Genomic DNA, 17,372 nt, shown 5'->3' with positions numbered 1-17,372 from the left:
CTACTCATGTCCAGATACTTGATCTGTCTGTAGCCACATGATGCTGTGTGAGGCCTCAGCATCCAGCTGAAGACAAGAACTGTCTCCTCCAAGAATCAGTCTCAGTGTCTGCCACAGACCTGAACAGCACGATGCCAGGGAACTTCCAAAACCGAGGGACAGTTTAAGCGCATGTGCTGTCTGGAGGAGACAGGCAACCAGATACCTGGAGTCTGTCAAATTACCCTGCTTGAAGGACAGTCCCAAGGCTGCCCTTGCTTCTGCAGAGCCAGGGAACTCCAATTCCACCCTGAGTTCTGGCACTTTCTTGACCTCATCAAAAGTGGCTGTACTCACAGGTTCAGTTACTCACAGGAAAAGCATTGGGACCAAAAAAAGTGTGTCTACCTAGAAGAAGGCTCCATGCACATACACGGGACGACTGTCGCTCTTGGGGCATCCCACTGTTCCAGCATCCACATGTGTGCACAGCAAAGCTGATGTCCAGAGTGTTACATGACCGCTTGGTTGATTGGGTGCCCTGATGACCTTCACCTCCAGTACCCTGGAAATCCACCAAGGGTTATCCCATTAACATAAATTTTCAGGGGTGGCAGAGGAGGCTCGCCATGAAAGACAGCTTTCCTCGTTACTGTCACCCAGGGAAGTCTAAAGGTTTAAAGATCAGATCACATCTGGGAGCAAGGGACAAAAACCACGTCTCTCTTTGAATAAAACCAAATTCCTTATTATATAGGCTGGAGGAGGAGAAGAAATTTCCACTAGATTTCTTTGGAGAGTTTACTGGGGACGGAGGGATCCAGGCAGTAGTGGCTAATGTGATTTGTTTATCCCCAGAGGATAAGCTGGTGCCCCTGTCGGTTCAGGGCTGTGTATTCCCCCAGAACATGACTCCAGTCCTAGACTCTCTTCTCTCTCCTTTTCATCTATGAATCTCACGCATTCACAGCTCTTTCAAGTTTCAAACACTTCGTAATGCGTGACAGTTAGACACACACACACTCACACTCACTCACAAATGGCTACAGTCAAAGTTGCTAGTGGGAAACAAGCTGTCACTTTGGAGGACAGCTTCCTTGATCGCTTTAAACTAAACATTCTGTAACCATTCTATCAGTGTGTAATCCAGCAATCAATACTGTCCAGTAGTGCTGAAACTTATACCCACACAAAAGCCCACACTATGGGCTTCATAGTTGCTAAAGCTTAGAAGCAGCCAAGATAACCTGCAACAGGTGTTATGGCAGATAACCAACTATCACTCATGACTTAAGAGATTAGCGCTTTTAAGCCATGGGGGAACCTTCAGTGCATATTACTACATAAAAGAGGCCAACGTAAAAGGGTTGCAGGCTGCCTGATCCTAACTGTATGGCTTCTGGGGAGAAAACTGTGGTGACTGACTAGATTCTAAGGGTAAGCACCAGAGGTAAACTGAGGACTTGGAGTGACTGGTGAGGAGGAGGAGGCAATGAAAGCTTGTCAGGGGGAACAAAGGGGCCACTGAGGTGCAGGATGTTGGTAATGGGGGATGTACCCAGGTGTGGGGTGAGGGGTACATGGGAAATATCTGTGGCTTCTATTTTGTTTTGCTGAGAATCTAAACATTTATTTAAAATTAAAGCCTTGTCAAAAATAGCTGCAATGCCCTTGACATCCTTCTTCCCGAGAGGCAGACAGCCGCCACGCCCTTCCCACTAAATCTGGGTAGGCTTGAGAATGCCTGCCTTTGGGGCTAGGTCATGACAGAAATGCCACAGATTCTCAGTTTCCTGGGTACTTGCATTTATGGCCTTAAACTACCAAGTAAGGAATGTCACCACCCTGAGACCATCAGTCTTGCGGAAACCCAGGTCACCAAAAGAGCCATGACGAGTATTCCAACCCCAGCCCAAGTTAAGTCCTAACTGAAGTCCAGCAGCATTCTCTGGCCATTGAGCGTGGATGCTTCCAGATGGTTCCAGATAAATCCAGTCCACCCAGCTATGCACCCTTCCTGTTGAGGCCTCACCTACAGTAGAGCAAATGTAAGCTGTCTCTGCTGTGTTCAGGCCAAATTCATGGTTCAGCAAATCTTGTTACCCAGAATGTCAAGGGACTGCTAGCTGTATATTCTGATAAGTCACTGTTTGGATAGGGAGTCTACACATGCAAACGTCCCTGGCGTTGCTGAAATTTGATATGTGGGGAACTGTTGCTGTCTAATCCTGCTGCTCTCAGAACATCTCGGTGCAAGGAGTTTGGGAAGCAAATTGGCAAGACATATTGGAAGCCTTAAAAATATATGCCCCCATGCTGAGAATTTGTTCTAAAGCCTAAGCTGTGTATCATCCAAAAGGTTTTGGAGAGTAGGAAACCCCCACATGATCTAATACAATGAGGAAAAAGTAGATATATGCAGATGCCAAGAAAATATTCTATTATCTATTCAGATGTGAGTTCAGTGCTTCAACCGACCAATGCCAAACAGGAGTCTGCTGTGAGCCAGGTGCTGCTCCAGATGTGAGAAGAAAGTGAAACACTGAAGAGACAGATGTCTGTCTCTCACAAAGCTCGTGCACATGAGCAATAGACAACCAACGCCACCCATGTTCCATACAAGCTTGATGAGTGGTCCCTTGAAGAATGGTATTGGGCTGCAAAGAAACATAAATCAGTGCAGAAAGATAAATCGTACTGGGATCAAGGAAGTATGAGACAGGGTAGTTGGGTAAGAGCCAAGCTAATATGATTCGATGCCTTGGATGAGATTCAAGCAGTAGAGGATGTCTATCTATGCTGGTAAAGGAAAAGCCAAGGGGACTTGGCACTGTGTTGGGTAGAGGGCACAATGAAAAGACAGGAGTCAGAAGAATTAGCTACTCAGAATGATGCGCAAGAGAAAGTGCAGTGGCCTGAGGAAATATTTAGGAAATGTTTCTAAGTGCAAAAGCAGGTCATAGAACAGCATGGAAAACATGATTTTAATTTTGGAAAGGAAAATACCTATGTGGGTAGACACAGAAAATGTGCCAAAGGTTCTCAACAGAACTGGGGTTTCTTCTCAAACAGGATTTCGGTGGCTTTCATTTTGTTTGCCTATATAGTCACCTCCCACATGATGGCATTTTAGTCCACAACAGACCCCTAAGACCTTGTCCCCCATGGCACCATAGTTAACTTGTATAAGCACACTCAATGGTGTTTGCACGATGACAAAAATCACTTTCTAACATGTTTCTCAGAGCATCATTGGGATACGCCTGACTCGATTTCGTTTCTCTTTTTCCCAGAACTGCTTCAAGAAACAGGCTTGCTGTGCTGCCTACTGGCCTGGAATTGATAAGCCTGGTGTAGGCCCAGCTGATTCTCCTGCTTCAGCCTCCCAACTAGCTCTGACTGCAAACACATTCCCCCTCAGCTGGAGGCATTGATTTCCCACTAAAAAAAGGAGATCATTTATGATGCCCCTCCCTATCTTCCAAACTCAAATCTGTCCAACTCGGGCTTTTTAGGATTTCCTTCCTCGTGGTTTTCTCTGTCTTATTAGTGGTAATTATGGCTTTATAACTCCCACTTTTTGTTCTGTCCCGGCTTTGATGGAGACAGAAGACTGTGAACATTTAATAATCCCTGTTTCTAGAATCAATCCCAGGAAGAAGTGGGACAGTGACTCAGGAACTCAACAGTTTTAGCAGGGGAAACTGAAATCTCAGTTCACACCAAATGATTAAGCATAAATGCAGTGTCCTCCCTGGTTTCCAGAACGAGGGTGGACGCCACTTGGCAGCACCACCACACCACTGCTGCTACTGAAGGCCTGTCCTTTGCTTCAGCGGGTAGGGCATACATGGAGAAAAATAAGGACAAAAAAGGAAGGATAAGGGTCCCTACATTCCAGGAGGAGGACATTCCTGGTTATAAATGATTCCAGTTTCTTTGGGAGAAGTTAAGGCAGATGTTCAGCCCTCTTCCTCTTCTAAGGCTCCAATACTTGTAGTAGAGTAACCATTCTCCCTATTCTCTTTGCCCACAGAAATTTCCTCTTTGCGTAACATGAAATTCCGTTATAGCTGGGATTATTTAACTAACCCTTCTGTCATTTTCTCAACGAGCATCTGAAAGTGAAACCTTTAAGTTGCATGCATGATGATGTGTATGTGTCTAAGAAATTTATTTCTTATTTATTTATTTATTTATTTATTTATTTATTTATTTATTTTTGAGACAGGGCTTCACTGTAGTTTTAGAGCCTGTCCTGGAACTAGCTCTTGTAGACTAGGCTGGCCTCAAACTCACAGAGATCCGCCTGCCTCTGCCTCCCAAGTGCTGGGATTAAAGGCGTGTGCCACCACCGCCCGGCTTAAGAAATTAATTTCTTCAGGATATTTTCACATTGCCAGTCTCATAGTTAATGATTAAACAAATGACTTCTACTTTGGTATTTAGTAAATATATCTCTTCCTGTTATCATTTATTCCCTTATGGGAACCACAAATGGTATCATAAATCCAGCACAGAGAACGGTTCTAAGTTTTTTATGCAATAGTAGAAACTCTCTATAGCATCATCCATTGGGGGAAATGGTGATTTCTTTCATTTTTGAAAAAGTCTATTCATACAACAGACATGAAGTGAGCATTCTACACTCTGGACCTGAGTCTATCTATGTTCTCAAGATTTAGAAACAGGTACAAGGACAATTTTCTACTATTATGCAATTAAAGAGCCTCTGTCATTACCTCTACAGTGGAAGAAAATCATCCATTAAATAAGAGTGAATACCTGGCACCCATACAAATCTGCATGGATGCATAAACTTGGGAGTTCGTGGGGACCAATGAGCTACCAGGCATGCCATGGGCTGAGGGGGGGGACGCTAAGTCCAGATGCTTCTCCCTCAGTGACAACAGTGTCACCAACAACAATATTCAGTAAATGGTCCCTGTTACACACTATACAAGTGTGTTGTGCTACATACTCTTGGGGGCACAGAGTTAATTCAGTCACCCATGTCAAGATTTGTGTGTAGGAAAGTGGGACTTTCTCAGTCCCTTTCCCCAACACATGCTTACTCTCTAGTACCTTCCCTCCCCTAGATTTGGTTCCAAAACACTGCTCACAATCTGTATTAAACAGGGTTCTCGAGTTCGAGACCAGCCTGGTCTACAAGAGCTAGTTCCAGGACAGGCTCCAAAACCACAGAGAAACTCTGTCTCGAAAAACCAAAAAATAAATAAATAAATAAACAAACAAACAAACAGGGTTCTCTAGAGAAAGAGATTTAATGGATTATATAGAGAGAAATACGATAAAGAGGATAAGAAGATGTGGCTGTTTGAATAAGAAATATCCCCCTTATATTTGAAAATTTGGTCCCCAATTGGTAACATTATTAGGAGAGGTTGTAGAACTTTGGGGACATGGAGCTTTGCTAAAGGAGGTACTTTACTGTGAGTGAGATTTAAGAGTTTATAGCCCTACCCCAACTTCCAGTGCTTAATATCTTTGCTTCCTGTGTGTGGTCAAGATGTGATCTGTCAGCTTCCTGCTCCTGCCACTCTGCCTTCTCTACCATTTTGAAAACCTAGCTCTTTTAAACTATGAGCCAAAGTAAACTCCTTTGTAAGTTGTCTTGTTGGCAGACTTTTCTTTCCTGCCTGCCAATTCCCAAGTAACTGACACAGAGACTCAATATCAATTATAAATGCTCAGCCAATAGCTCAAACTTATTACTAGCTATATTTTACAACTTAACATATTTCTACTAATGTCTGTGCTGCCACATGGCTCATGGCTTGTTATCTCATTTTGTACATGCCCTGCTTCCTTTGTGTCTAGCTGAGGATTCCCCTCTCTTCACCCTTCTTCCTCCCAGCATCCTCCTAGGCTGGTTCTCCCATCCAATCTCTTCCTGCACAGCTATAGGCCAGTCAGCTATTAACCAATGAGAGCAGTACATATATATTTACAGTGGACAAAGATTGTTCCACAGCATTTTCTTTGGAATTTTGTCACTGCAACATGGAAGTAACTAATTCAGAAAACAAGAAGCCCCATGCCCTCTCACCTGCAAGTTTGGGAAGCAAGAAGGATATAACTCAGTTTAAATCTCTAAATCTGAAGGCCTGGCCACTATTAGATTCAATGGTCTGAGGTCTGGTGCCAAAGGCCTAATGATGGAAGGGAAGTAATTAAGTGCCAGAGTCAAGTGGACCAAGGACCAGAAGCTCTAATGAAATAATGGGAAGATGGGCATCCTCACTTAACAAGAGAGAAGAAAGAGTTAACAGACCTCTACATTTTTGTTCTATCCAGGCCTTTAATGGACTGGGTGATACCCACCCACATTGGTGAAAATAGATCTTGTCTACTCAATTTACCAGCTCGAATGCTAGGCTCATACAGCAACATCCTCACAGATAAACCTAGAAATAATGTTTTACCAGCTACATGGGAATGCCTTCACCCATTCAAATTGACACACAGAATTAACCATTATGCTATCTGATATATCTAACATTTACCTGTGTTATTTTGCTTAATGTCTGTCTTTCTCCATGACATGAATGCCCCATGAGGACAAGGACTTTGACTGTTTTGTGCAATGACCTTCACCAAGTACACATTCACCCAATAAACATTGCATAGGAATGAATGAACACCATAATGCTGTGCCTATACAATCACCTGCAGCACAGTAGATATGTCCAGGGCCCTTTCTGACCAGCCGCCCTTACATACAAACCTTCTAATGTTTACATTAGCATATATCAATTGAGCAAAGTAATGAGTTTCACTACATTTTCATTCAAAAATATCAGTTGTTTTGACCACACTTGCCCCCTTACTTTCCCTTTGCTCCCCTACCCCCACTATTCCTTTCTTCTCTTCAAATAATCCCACTTGTTGTTTCCATGGGTGTGTGTGTGTGTGTGTGTGTGTGTGTGTGTAATACCCCAACTTTATAGAAAAGGAAAAGGAGACCAAAAAGTGTAGTAGTTTGACTGAAGTCATGTGAACAGAATGAAAGAAAAAAAAAACACTAGAAAGCTAATGCCAGCTAATATAACATAATTATGCTGGCCTTAACAGGACTGTTTAATGTGGAATTTGAAAACAGATCCATTGAGAATGCATAGATTTATTGATATCCACATGTACATTTAATTACAGCTTGTAAACACTAATGATCTAGGAAGAAAAAAGTCTAGGACCTAGTTTGGTTCTCTTTTGTATTTACCTGTTTATCCTCAAATTACTTCTGCAACATCAAAATATGTTTAATAATTATTTATTGAGCCTCAATGATAGGTCAAGCTTGATACATCAAGATACATTGTTAACAAAAATTATCCTATGCTCATAGGATCTACAATCTTGCAGGGGAAAGAGGTAATAAACAATAAATAAAAGAAATAGGTATATCATACGTTGTATTAGAAACATACTATGGGAGGTAGGGAGCTGAGAACGGTGAGGGGATTCAAGAGTACTACAACAAGTAAATGGAGAAGAGCTCTAGGTTGAAGGACTTACCCAGAGCAAAGAAAAACATGGCAGAGAGAAGGTGCACAGAGATCTAATGTCAACTGTTGAAGGGCGTGGCTACCCCCTCACCACCGATGGCCCAGGGATCGAAGGGACACTAGGTTCCCTTGATAAAAGACCCCACAATCTCGCAAACCTTCCCAAGGCACTGCGTAAATTCATGCTAGGAAAATGGGAATGCAACAGTTTTCAAGCATGCGGGGTCTCAACTGACACCAGTACCAATAAAACCCAAGGTGCTGCCATGACTGTAGTCAGGTCGGGGAGTGCGGAAGTCACACAAAGGATGGGTGTCTTGCCACAGCGGGCTCCACAGCGACCTGAGGGTACGCAGATCACCCCATGGATATTTCCTCAGTTCTGGATGCATCGTTGAGATGAGAACACTCAGAAGCTTCTTTGACCAGTGGGGTAAGAAGGAATAAGGCTGGAAGGAACAGGTGGAGAATCCAGAAAGTGCCTTTCTTAGCTGAGATGGGAAACAGACAGTACTTCATTCCTGGTGGAATGGCTAATCTCAGCGCCACTCGGGAAGAAGCAAATGCAGACGTGAATGGTGGCAGCCTCCCCAAAGAGTTCATAACACCCATTGTTTTACGGGGTCACTCTCAGATGAGCAGCCTAGATCAGTTGACACTCTGCCAAGAATGGAGGAAATATAAACAGAGTGAATGATGGGTAAAGGTTTTCAGAGATAAGAATATAGAACTGCAAACACTTCCAAGAACCATGCAAGCATGTCCTCTTTATCTGGAGTTTCACTTTATACAGTTTTACTTATCCACAATCCGTTAAAACCCAAAATTATTAAACAGAAAATTCCAGGAATAAATGGCTTTTAAATTTTAAATATGCAGAATCTTCTGGGGGAAATGATGAAAACATATGCTGAGTGAGTTTCCATCACACCTTTGTCCAGAGTATCCATGCTGTGTATGCTACCCTCCTGTAAGTTACTGAGTAGCCATCCTGGTGGTCAGATCACTGGCCACAGCATCCCTGCCCATGTGCTCAGGTGGCCTTGATACAGTTGCTGAGTTTGTCAGCCACATCATTCACCACACCACCTCCCTCCACATAATAGACCATTTCCAACCACTGTGAAAGCAAGTGCAGTACAACAGTATATTGAAAGAGAGGCTACATTTATCTAACTTCCATCATTTTCACTTATATTTTAGTATATTGCTATACGTATTTTATTACTGGCTATTATTATCTTACTTCCTGATTAATCTTTCCCATGGGAGGTCATGTACTGGGAAAACAGCACATACATGCTTCCCTACCATCTTGGGTTTCAGGAATCCATTGGCCCAAGAGTCGTTTGTCCCATGGATAGTGGGGCATTAAAGCATACTTTGAAAATCTGAAATAAGCCAACCCCCTTGCCTAGAAACTTCTCTACTCAGTCATCTCTAGCAGACAGAATGCCCCCCATTTTCCTACAGTACCCGGGGGGAGGGGGGCAGACACCAGCACATAAGCCCCTGTAAGGTGTCCTGATGCTGGGCCACTTGGCTCGACGCTGTCAATGTTTTCCAGCTGAAAGCCGTTCCTAATCCCAGCAGAAATGGTAAAAAGTTGGCACGTGTTTATGAAATCTTTTTACAAACCTTAAGCTCGTTGGTAGTTCTTAAATTAGATCCGGCTCTTGATTAATAGGAATTAAAAGGAACCAAGGGTTCTTAATCGTGGTGATTTGTGCACGGAATCTGTGTTTGCTGCCTAAGCAGGTTTACAGTCTCTACTGTATTTTTCTTTCTGCTAGGGGTGGAACTGTGGGCCTCGTCCTCCAGAAAGATGAAGTCTTCACCCCCAGTGCCTCATAATTTGACTGTGTCTGGAAGTGGGATTGTTGGGAAACGAAGCGGAGGTGGCTCGGGGAGGCCACTAAACCAATGTGACTGGCAGCTCTGATGGTAAATGCTCTTGTCAACTTGATGGGAAGTGAAATCACCTATCAGAGCTCACTCCAACAAAATTAGTTGGGGGTATCTGGGTAGGGGTGCGAGGATTAGGGAAATGTCAGACTGAAAGAAATGGAGACAGAAAGTACGATAGTTTAGGGGGACAGCCAGCTTCCTCTGCACAGCCATGAGTTTATTTCCAAGCCTGCTTATATACAAAAGCAGAAAAAAAGCACAGCACAGCAGTTGGTCAGTATCTGATCACAAGACCATTCCTGCCCTTGAGTGAGCGAACTTCTGTCTGTCATGTGCCTGCTGCTTGTAAGCAGTTTTACTCTCTAACTTGAAGTCCCTACGGTTTGGCATCAGTGGTATTCTTTCTACTAGATAGTGTGTACTTTTCTCATGGGCAAAATGCTCTTTCCCATGGGCTTAATCAGAACTTTCTCACAGCCCTCAAGAATGCAGGCAGGGCTTGAACTCAATGACTTACAAGTCAAAGTCAACTTAGTTATAAAAATTGAGTCATAAGCGGACTACCATAGTCACCTAGACGACAAGCCTCCAGACACACTTGTGCAGGTATTTAAATAAGATGAGCCCCTAGGCATATGTTTGAGAGAGTATCCTGATTAAACTAATTGAGGTGGGAAGATAGACCCTAAAAGTGGACCAATCACTTCCTACGTTTAGGTCCTGAATCGCACAACCAGGCAGAAGCTAGGTAAGGAAGAACTCACATTGTTCTCTACTTCCTGACCACAGACAAAACATGACCAGCTGCCATCAAGACTACCTTGCCGTGGTGGCCTGCATCCTTGAACTGTAAGCCAAAATAACATCTCTCTCCTTTAAGTAACCTTTGCCAGGGTATTTTATCAGAGAAACAGGAAAAGCAACTAAGACAGTGTCCTTACAAAAAGACCGTGTTTGTGAACAGAGATGCACACAAGGAGAATGCCAAGGGATAAAACAGAGATAATAAACAGAGATTGAAAAAACAGACTGGAAGGTGGAGGAGTCGAGGGGACCCCTGTCGCTTTTGGAGAGGGCCAAGCCCTGCCAACACTGTGGTCTTGAACATCAGACCTACAGAGCGGTCCGTGTTGTTTCAAGGCACCCAGTCTGTGGTACTTGTGTTACAGCAGCCAAAGAAAGAAACGCATGTGAGTGAGTGGTTTATCTTTGATGAAATACCTAAGACGTATTGATTGGGAAAAAATGTGTCACCGATGTTCACCCATTTCATCTCTTTGGAGGGACTGCAGAAGTTTCTGAGTTGAGACTGGTATGGAATGATGATACATATTTCCATCTTAGATGTATTTAGTTACAATTATAAAGAAGCAGCACTTCTTAGAAACGATCCATCCATCCTTATCTACCTGGGACTCAAAAACTACCAAACTGAAAGAAGCCCCTCCCTCTGCAGGGCTCAATAGATACACAATTTTCCCCAAGAACAGGAGAGCATATTCTAAAATTAAAATAATCGCTAAAGCTGGGCGACAGAATACCTTTATGTGTGGCCTCTGCAGGCTCGGCTATGCCAAATTTAATTAAGGGGTTTTATCTGCATCAATAAATTACTATCCAAGGTAAAATAAAAGTTATTCGATTTGTTCACACTCAATTTCATTTAGGTGTACAATTAGTGGTTTATGTCTGTTGCAAAATAATTCAGCCAAGAAATCAATTTTAGCACCTACAAAAAAGCTCAGCCAGGCTATAATTACAATCTTCCAAATGCTAATTACATACAGTTTTGGATGGAAAAAATATATGTATGTGTATACGTAATCTCACTGTTTACCACCGAAAAAGTCTACTTGCATAAAACATGGGGAAATTATTTACATTATTTATGACTCTCAAAAGATTAAGATATTCCTCTTAGCATCTCTTTTGGATCAGGCCACATTCATAATTAATTGTTCTCCCTAGCTGCGTTGGTACGTGTACTCATCTTGTGCAGTCAGGAGAAAATAGGCTAAGGCAGAGAACTTCATAGCTAGTCAGCGAGAATTGAGATCAAAGTAGGAACGGGGACACCAGAAGAGCTCAGGATCCAGGACTCCTGCTGCCCATAGCATCAGCATCCTTGAGCGATCACTTCCCAGTGCCACCATGTTTTGCTTGCAGCTCATCCCCTTCCCAAAGTCATGTTGACATCATTAGGTTAAAAGGAATTAATGCCTGCCTTACGGTAGTTGGTTAACTCAGACAACAGTGAGCTCTCCTGCATGGGTCTGGTTAAAAGCCGCCCTTCATACAGTGTCTCTGTCCTTAGCCTCCTGCTTTCCTACCATGGAATGCAGAGTGCAGTCCATACTGGGAGCCCAGGGGACACAGCACTTAATACTGGGCTTCTTAATACTGTGGCTCAACCATGAGCCAAACAAAAGTCTTTCCTTCAAAACTTACTTTACTTATTCTGCAGTTCCTAAGACAGATTAGTGACTGATGGACTGATTGATGAAAAAAAATTTTGGTTCAAAATAGGAATATATATTCCAAAAAGGCCATGAATCGACCAGAGTTGATGAGGAACCATGAGAAGTAAAACCACATTGCACAGGTTGTTCTGAGAGTCTTAATAGCTTCTAGATCATTCCGGGTAAATCATTTGGAGTAACTTAAGAATACACACTGAGTTTTGCTATTTCAGCTATACTGTTTGCCAACACCACACTCAGTGTGACAACCCTGACTTGCACTGGGGTAGCAGGTCACAGTTTATGAAGAGCCAGCTCTGGGAGGTAGATTTGCAGGTGGTCATTCCTTCCATGCTCTTCTCAGAGTGGGGGTGATGGAGTGAAGAACGAGGCTGGAGAAGTGAAGTGCTTCCAACACTATAGCTACTCCAGTTCACCATGAGACACTGTGAAGATGATGCTTACACTTCACAATAGGGTGGCTGCTGCAGCAAGCACGGTGCATTATTGTTGCAGACTTGTACATTGGACCTTCTTTCCTGGGCTCTAGAAACCCCAGCACCTCATTTTGTCTTCCTATGGTGCTGAGAAGAGAGCCCAAGTCCCACACCATCTCTGAGCTATATCCCCAGCCTGAGAGAAACGTTTGAATCTCATACAGGAAACTGCCGCTTTGAACACTGGGACAGCTACTGATACACACCTATTTCAGTTTTAGAATTTCAGGATTTGGATACTTAACTCCATGAAGACACTTGGTGAGCATTTAAAGTGAACAGCACTTGACCAAGGTCCAAATCAAGAGCAGGAGACAGAGCATGAGCAAGGAACTCAGGACCGCGAGGGGTGCACCCACACACTGAGACAATGGGGATGTTCTATCAGGAACTCACCAAGGCCAGCTGGCCTGGGTCTGAAAAAGCATGGGATAAAACCGGACTTGCTGAACATAATGGACAATGAGGACTACTGAGAACTCAAGAACAATGGCAAATGGTTTTTGATCCTACTGCACCTACTGGCTTTGTGGGAGCCTAGGCAGTTTGGATGCTCACCTTACTAGACCTGTGACCAAGTGTCAGTGCTTAAGTACTAGGCACCGGGCTAAGCATCTGCAGATCTCCCCAAACATCCTGTGAGGTTCCCTATACTGCAGAAGATGGAGCTGAAGCTCGAGCCATGGAGGAATCTGATCCAGCTTCAGAATGACTTGCCAGGTGTCTGAACAAGGTCTGTTCCACAGTACTGATACAGTGAACAGTGATCCGATCAGACAAGGAATTTAAACCTCAGTTTGGTTGATCATAAGTAAGTCAAGCAATAAAAATGGAGTAAATAAGCAAAGATTTATAATCACTAAAAAACTATTCCTGTAATCTAGCCAGTGGGTGTGCTTTGGTTGTCGCAGTTCTCTGGCTGAAGAACACACTAACAAAGTGTCCTTCTAAGTTTCTTTCTTCAGATTCACAAGTTCATCTGATATGGGTATTTCTCAAAAAAACAACCTTGGTTACCTCCCTATGAGCTGTTTGTCAGGAAGATCCCAAACACCCCCTAAACAACACAAGCTATTGCCACTACTCTTGGTTGTCCACCAGAACTAGATGGTAAGACCCTGTTTACGACACTATACCATACTGGATGTAGCACTTGGAGAAGTCAAGTTAGAACTGACTAGAAACTTTCTTCCTGTTGGCTAGCTTTTGTGGTGCTGGAAAGTGCTATGTAGACGATGGGAGGAGAAGTCATCAATGGTATTACACAGTTATGGACCCTCATTGCTGCAATACTGAACTGCCAGGCAAGAAGGCTCATAATGAATTAGTGGTATGAAGGTTATGGGAGCAACCAACGAGCTCATAGTGCATTAGTGGTATGAAGTCTATGGGAGCAAATAAACACTTCCTGATTGGACTGAGGAGCAAATGTGGCAAGTGGATGGAGTCATAAGTGAATGTGTATTGTTGACATGGACAAAGCTATGGCAACAACACCAATGCATCAGCCTGATGGGAATTGTCAAAGACTTCCCTGGATGAGTCTCAGAGGGTTGGAAAAACTGTTCTCTGGTCCAATTATGAGTGTTTTTGAACAATTGATCAATGTGCATAACACAACTTCCTCCTGATGGATGACCCTGTTCCCCTACAGAGACCCCCTAATAAAGGTAGCAAAATCTGCCACCTTGTTTAGCTTTCTACAATAAACCTGCCTCTTTAATTCACATGTATAAAGCAAGCACACAGAATTTCCAGACTGCTGTTGAAGTTCTTGACCTCCATTAGATCTACCCACCTGACCCTAGCTTTTCTGGACCTGTCTGTATGTCTTTCCTTTCCTCATTACCTAGTGGCTCTAGTCAGGTCAATCCCTGAAGCCATGCAGACGATGTCAAGAGAATCCATGTTTGACACTGGAAATGTGGTCAAAAGGCCGTGGAGATCACAGGCCCCAGTGGATGAACCAACAATTGTTATTTTGCTAAATGAACATATGCCAAACTGTCTCTTAAATATCTGGACTTGCACCCATAGATGGTCAGCACTGCCATCGGCCTTGGCTAGAGAAGCTTTTTGTTTGTTTTGTTTTGTTTTTCCCCCAGTGGGCAGTAGTTAATGTGGAGATTTGTAAAATTGGTCAAAGTTCTAAGAATAAGTGACAGTTGACTGTTCAGTCCTAAATGGTATCTCTACAACCATGCTTCCATGCTCAGAAAGGCTCAAAGAAAATCACAGAAGAGGCATTGGAAAGAATATAAGATGAGGGAAGTGGGGGTGCAGTGAAATGCTTTATGAGCATGGCATTAGCATCGAGATCACGACTTCATTGCAGCTGTGGTTACCCACACAAGACCGATATAAGATCAAGACAAAACCCACTGACTGGGAGAAGATCTTCACCAACCCTGCAACAGACAAAGGTCTGATCTCCAAAATATATAAAGAACTCAAGAAACTAGACTTTAAAATGCTAATTAACCCAATTAAAAAATGGGGCATGAACTGAACAGAGAATTCTCAACAAAAGAAATTCAAATGGCCAAAAGACACTTAAGGTCATGCTCAACCTCCTTAGCGATAAGGGAAATGCAAATTAAAACAACTTTGAGATACCATCTTACACCTGTCAGAATGGCTAAAATCAAAAACACCAATGATAGCCTTTGCAGGAGAGGTTGTGGAGGAAGGGGCACACTGATCCATTGCTGGTGGGAATGCAAACTTGTGCAACCACTTTGGAAATCAGTGTGGCGATTTCTCAGGAAATTTGGGATCAACCTACCCCAAGATCCAGTAATACCACTCTTGGGAATATACCCAAGAGACGCCCTATCATATGACAAAAGTATCTGTTCAACTATGTTCATAGCAGCATTGTTTGTAATAGCCAGAACCTGTAAACAACCTAGATGCCCTTCAATGGAGGAATGGATGAAGAAAGTGTGGAATATATACATATTAGAGTACTACTCAGCGGTAAAAAACAATGACTTCTCGAATTTTGCATGCAAATGGATGGAAATAGAAAATACTATCCTGAGTGAGGTATCCCAGACCCAAAGAGAGGAACTTGGGATGTACTCACTCATAATTGGTTTCTAGCCATAAATAAAGGACATTGAACATATAATTTGTAATCCTAGAGAAGCTAAATAAGAAAGTGAACCCAAAGAAAATCGTATAGTCATCCGCCTGGAAAGGGGAAGTAGACAAGATTGCCGGGCAAAAACTGGGAACTAGCGGATGAGGTGGCTTGGGGCTAAGGGGAAATGGGATGAGAAACGTGAGAAGGGGAGGATGGGAGGAGCTTGAGGGATTGGGATGGTTAGGATATAGGAAGGATAAATACGGGAGCAGCGAAGTATATATCCTAACTAAGGGAGCTATCTTAGGGTTGGCAAAAGACTTGACTCTAGAGGGGCTTGCAGGTGTCCAGGGAGATGTCCCCAGCTGGTACCTTGGGCAACTGAGGAGAGGGAACCTGAAATGATCCTATCCTATACTGATGAATATCTTACATATCACCTTAGAACCTTCATCGGCGATGGATCGAGATAGAGACAGAGACTCAATTTGGAGCAATGGTCTGAGCTCTTAAGGTCCAAATGAGGAGCAGAAGGAGGGAGAACATGAGCAAGGAAGTCAGGACCACGAGGGGTGCACCCACCCACTGTGACATTGGAACTGATTTATTGGGAGCCCACCAAGGCCAGCTGGACTGGGACTGAATAAGCATGGATTGAAACTGGACTCTCTGAACATGGCGGACAATGAAGGCTGATGAGAAGCCAAGGACAATGGCACTAGGTTTCGATCCTAATACATGAACTGGCTATGTGGGAGCTTAGCCTGTTTGGACGATCACCTTCCTGGACCTAGATAGAAGTGGGAGGACCTTGGTCTTCCCACAGGGCAGGGAATTGGTACTGCTCTTCAGTATCGAGAGGGAGGGGGAATGGAGTGGGGGGAGGAGAAGAGGAGTGGGGATAGGGAAAGGGGAGTGGGGGAGGGGCAATATTTGGGAGGAGGGGGAGGGAAATGGGAAACGGGGACAGGTGGAAATTTTAATTAAAAAAGAATAAAAAAAAAAAAGATCAAGCCAACAAGACAAGTCAACGTTCCAGTCTGCACTAACTGGTTACTCCACTACCCCTCAAAAAGAATAGTGCATTAAGGTGGGAAAGTTACATGTTAAGGGAGTATCTTAGAGAAGTGAGAGAGAAATGTTAGAGGTAAATACGATCCAGATGCATCCCATGCTTCCAGAAAGCTCCTTGTGCTTCTTTTCTGTTCCTTTGTGTTCTGTTTGTGGTGAGATCATTTACTGTGAAATTAATCTTTATTACAAATGTAAAGCGCATGATACTGTATGGCTGACTCCAGGCTCGATACTATGGGGCAGATCTCTCTAGCCAGTCTTCCTGGAGTAATTGAAAGCTCACCTTAAGCACAACAGCTTCCTGCAACTTCCCCCAGCCCCTAGAAGCCATCATTATGGTCTGTTCTGTGGCTGTTCTCGGTGCCCCACGTAACTGGGATCTTTCAGTCTTTACAGTACTTACTTTACTGTTCTGTGCTTAGCTTCTTTTACTCAGCCTACTCTCCTCGGGTTCGTTCATCTTGTCTCAGTGTTGGTATTTCTTCCTTTCTATTTTGGTTTGTTTGTTTATTTTTATAATTGCTGTTTATGTGCATGTATGTATGTTGGTTTGACTTTATATGCACATCTGTGCAATTTCCTGGAACAGGAGTTACAAATGGCTATGAGCCTCCCCACCCCTATATGGGTGCCGGGAACCAAATCTAGGTTCTCTGCAAGAACAGCAAGTGCTCTTAACCACTGAGCCATCATTCCAGGCCCTGGTTTTTTTTTTTTTTTTTTCCTTTTCAAAGGTCAAATAACATTCCATTTTGCAAATGAGCTATCTGTGAAAAGCATATCACATTTTCTTTATCCAATCATCCGCTGTGGCTTTTTGTTGTGAACAGTGTTGCTG

The sequence above is a fragment of the Chionomys nivalis genome, chromosome 13 (genome assembly GCF_950005125.1).
Source record: "Chionomys nivalis chromosome 13, mChiNiv1.1, whole genome shotgun sequence".
Lineage (NCBI taxonomy): Eukaryota > Metazoa > Chordata > Mammalia > Rodentia > Cricetidae > Chionomys > Chionomys nivalis.
Note: the sequence above shows the minus strand (reverse complement) of the source record.